Below are 4,836 nucleotides of genomic sequence, written 5' to 3'. Positions count from 1 at the left end.
ATTAATAAGGAATAAAGTTGCTTTTAAGAATCTATATTCATTACTGACTCTCATCAGACTTCAGATACGGCAGCAAAGCTTTACACCCTCCTACTCTCTGCACACAGTCTTCCAGGAATGGGAATGCTATTTTCCATAGAACTGATTGCTCTGTAGGTGGTGAATTCATATCTATTGATTAATAATCTGACACACAGATAATTCACAGCATTATGTTTACATACTATGGTTATTTACTGTGGTAAGACATGAACCACCTTCTTAGTACAGTAAACCCAGGGTTGACCCTGAAGGTACCTGTATGAGCCCAAATCCTGCGCAAAACATTGTACTTCATGTGAATGATCAAGAATGAGATTTCCATGCCAGGGCTCCAGTGCTGCTGTCCAACAGGGTCTTGGTGGACACTGTGCTGGTGTTGGCTGAAGAGGAGAGGCATGTTAGGAGAAAGAGTCATGGATGTAGTGAAGGAGGACATGCAGAGGGTTGGTGTGATAGAAGAAGATGCTGAGGTGACCCCTAAAGAGACCAGCCAAAACAATAATAATGAGAAGGGTATGTACAGTAGGTAACAGAGTGCACTTCTTGTTTCTGTGTGGGAAACAGTTTCTGGCTCTTCAGTGTTTCCTCTTTAGTTGTACCGATTCTCTCGAGCTACATTCACAGCTCTACTTTCACTGTTTACCAGCAGTGAGTGAGTAAAACTGACTCTTGTTTTTCCTTTAATGAGTCAGGCTCCAGGCCAGCAAAACTCTAGCTACACAGATCGATGTACAGCATGCAGCTCCTCTAGGACTGCTGCTCAATATTAAAACTCTCTACTTCCAGGGGAACATGAGGAGGGACAACTCAGCTGGTTAGAGTCACTGGAAATATGTGCTGTCCACTTTGTTGCCCTTATAGAACTGTGCTCGGGATCACAGCTAATTAATTACAGACACTTCCACTCTCAGAGAGCTCTATAGCATTATACATGCATGCATTTAATGTGTTTCAGGATTTAGAGCCGTTTACAGCTGGAGGCTCAACCTACTTTTTTCTTCTCCACTAAACTTTCAGACATGACACACACACACACACACACACACACACACACACACACACACACACACACACACACACACACACACACACACACACACACACACACAAGTGTGTTTTGCTATCTTTGTGGGGAATTTCCATTGACTTCCATTCATTTCTACAGCCTAAACCTTACCTTTACCCTTTTCCTAACCCTAACCATCACATACCTAACCCTAACCCTAACCTAAACTCAATTCATACCTTAGCCCTAACTCTGACCCCTGACCCAAAAACAGGGTTTCCCCTTGTGGGGACAAGGTTCCAGTCCCCACAAGGAGCAATTGGTCCCCACAACGTAGTATATGTCAGGAAAATTGTCCCCACAAGGTATTATAAACATACGCACACACACACACACATGTTTTAGTTGTGGTAGCAGCATGGGATGACATTGTCGGCCTGATCTATTTCAGTGTCGACTTACTTGGTGGATCACCTTGATGTTTTTTGGTTTTCTTTTTCAGCCATTGTCATGGTCCTTGGTCTCCCTGTGTGTGCCCTGACAGTTCTTGTTCTCTCTCTTCTTTTTGTCTCCTGCTCGTGGATCAGGGGTTGGGACCAGTTCTGGTTTTCGCCCTCTGGGCACTCAGTCACCTGGAGGCTAGGTGACTCACCTGTTCCTGATGATCTCCCGATGATATTGCATTATCTATTGATCCAAACTCTGTAAATAAGCTTTATTAAACCTGGCGTCCTGCTTATGAGTCCAGCTGCCGTCGGCCATGTCAGCAGACGACAGTCAGCGGAGCTACTCTGATACTGAGCTGTCCGTCTTCTGTCCACTTTTTGCTAAATTTGCTAGTTCTTGGTCATTTATGTTTGAATTCTTCTTAAACTTGGCAGAAATACTCTTTGGGTAAGGCTCTCCAAAACAGGGGAGACAGATTTTTGACTTTTTTCATTTTTATGAATTTTCCTGAAATCCTGTACAGTGGTGTTTATTTTTTATCTTGACCTTATTTCTAGGTTGACTCTTTTGAAACTAGGTATGAGTATTTAATGTACAAATCTGTACGAAATGCTACAGATGATTTTGACTTACTGAATTTTTTTTTTTTTACACATTTTCAAAATTTGTAAACAGTCAAAAAGTAAGTAATGATGGCTGACCTACAGACAAATTGGTTTCCTTTCCAATATATCACACATGGTACAACTAAAACATTTGACAGCGGCGCTGAAGCCCAACACGTCTCTCGTTTTCTTTACAGAAAGTTGTGGTTGCCAGTAGGTGAATAGATCTTGTAAAAGTGATTTTCTATCTTTAATTGTAGTACCACTGGAAACAGAGTGAGTCTGTGAAATTGCTGCCTGCCCTATAAAATTCTGCAGCTTGACACTGCACGACATCCCAAAATTGCAAAGGGAGGGCTCTGAGCCTGCAAGCTCATTAGTGTCATGGCCCTGTTTTGTTCCCTGTCACTATACTTTCAGGAATAATTTCTATAGTTGACTTGAGAAATGTGTTTCTAAAGTGTATGGTCTTGTTAACCACAGTGATGAATCGTGATATTTCCTTCTGAGCATGAAGGTGATAGGAAATAAAGATTATTTTCATACTTTCTCTATTATTGATGGCTGTGCTTTGCTTCCTCATTGAACACTGAGGAAGGGAATATGATCAGAATTTCCTACACGACTGCTCAAAGAAGCCCTTCCAATAATTGATACTTCAATCTTAAATATGATCAATCTGTCTTTATTAGTTGGCTATGTACCACAGGTTTTTAAGATGGCTGTAATTAAACCATTACTTACAAAGCCATCACTGACCCAGCTGTCTTAGCTAATTATAGGCCAATCTCCAACCTTTCTTTTCTCTCAAAGATCCTTGAAAGAGTAGTTGTAAAACAGCTAACTGATCATCTGCAGAGGAACGGTTTATTTGAAGAGTTTCAGTCAGGTTTCAGAATTCATCACAGTACAGAAACAGCATTAGTGAAGGTTACCAATGATCTTCTCACAGCCTCTGACGGTGGACTCATCTCTGTTCTTGTCCTGTTGGACCTCAGTGCAGCTTTGATACTGTTGACCATAACATTTTATTACAGAGATTAGAGCATACTATAGGTATTAAAGGTACTGCACTGCAGTGGTTTGAATCATATTTATCTAATAGACTCCAATTTGTTCATGTAAATGGGGAGTCTTCTTCACACACTAAGGTTAATTATGGAGTTCCACAGGGTTCTGTGCTAGGACCAATTTTATTTACATTATACATGCTTCCCTTAGGCAGTATTATTAGAAAGCATTGCATACATTTTTATTGTTATTAAGATGATACGCAGCTTTATCTATCTATGAAGCCAGATGACACAAAATTAGTTTAACTGCAGGGGACTAGAAAGAGAGACATATTTCTCCCATATTGGCTTCTCTTCATTGGCTCCCTGTTAAATCCAGAAATCAGACCCCATCTTATCTTAGAGACCTCATAGTACTGTATCACCCCAATAGAGCACTTCGCTTTTAGACTGCTGGCTTACTTGTGGTTCCTAGGATACTTAAGAGTAGACCTGGAGGCAGAGCCTTCAGCTTTCAGGCCCCTCTTCTTTGGACGAGCTCCCAGCTTGGATTCAGGAGACAGACACCCTCTCTATTTTTAAGATTAGGCTTAAAACTTTCCTTTTTGATCAAGCTTATAGTTAGGGCTGGATCAGGTGACCTTGAACCCTCCTATACTTGCTTCAATAGGTCTAGGCTGCTGGGGGGATTCCCATGATGCATTGAGTGTTTCTTTTCATTGAGTTATTTTCAGTCTGTTTATAACCCACTCTGCATTTAATCATCTCTGGCTCTCTTCCACAGTGTGTCTTTTGTCCTGTCTCTCTCCCCTCACCCCAACCGGTCACAGCAGATGACTGCCCCTCCCTGAGCCTGGTTCTGCAGAAGGTTTCTTCCTGTTAAAAGGGAGTTTTTCCTTCCCACTGTTGCCAAATGCTGCTCATAGGGGGTCGTTTTGACTGTTGGATTTTCTCTCTAATTATTGTAGGGTCTTTACCTTACAACAGGGAGCATCAACTGGTGGCCCATGAGCCACATCTGACCCACCAGAGCTTGCCATCCGGCCCCCCGAATAGTACTGCCACAGGTACCATATGCCAATCAATCATGTCATTTCATAAAAACCTGTCTCTGACTAGTCTGAATTATCAAAAGCCTCTAAACGCCACTTCCCATTGCCCATAAATGCCTTCATGTCCATAGAACCAATCAGAATGCAAGACCGTGGGTTAGTATCTGCTGTTCTGTTATTGTTGTGCCAGTGTGGTTGTACTGTGTGAGTATCTGAAACCTCGTTGCTCTCATGTAACATTTTATTGTTTCCGTGCTCATCATATCTATAATGAGCACATCAAAAGAACATGTAAGTGCAAGACTTGCACATCACATAATTACAAATAGTATAAATTTGAAAGGAAAATTGATATATCTAATGATAATATATATTTACTTTAAGAGAGCATCTGGCCCTCACACTGTCTGCCGAGAAAAAAAATATGACTCCTGCTTTACAGTATAATATGCCTTGAGCTGACTGTTTGTTGTGATTTGGTGCTATATAAATAAAATTGAATTGAATTGAATATCTACTTAATTTGTAGTGTTTTCTTTCCATGCCTTCTGTGTACCTCCGTTTCTGTCTTGTATTTAGTGTTAGTCTTCATATCTCAGTTCTGCCAAGTGCTGTTTCATGATTACTTCCTGTTTTACTCTGAAACTTAGTTTCCTCATGTGTTAGCTTGG

At 41.1% G+C, this 4,836-nt stretch overlaps 1 non-coding gene across 1 annotated transcript; it reads left to right on the top strand.

Moving 5' to 3' along the window:
* The first annotated feature begins 2,504 nt into the window (after positions 1 to 2,504).
* On the top strand, positions 2,505 to 2,712 carry LOC115779665 (small nucleolar RNA U3). The gene has a single exon (XR_004019916.1). It is a non-coding gene; the product is annotated as a small nucleolar RNA U3 (small nucleolar RNA).
* The last annotated feature ends 2,124 nt before the right edge of the window (positions 2,713 to 4,836 follow it).

This window comes from Archocentrus centrarchus, chromosome 4 (genome assembly GCF_007364275.1).
Source record: "Archocentrus centrarchus isolate MPI-CPG fArcCen1 chromosome 4, fArcCen1, whole genome shotgun sequence".
NCBI classification, from domain to species: domain Eukaryota; kingdom Metazoa; phylum Chordata; class Actinopteri; order Cichliformes; family Cichlidae; genus Archocentrus; species Archocentrus centrarchus.
This window is presented reverse-complemented; position numbering and strand designations above follow the sequence as displayed.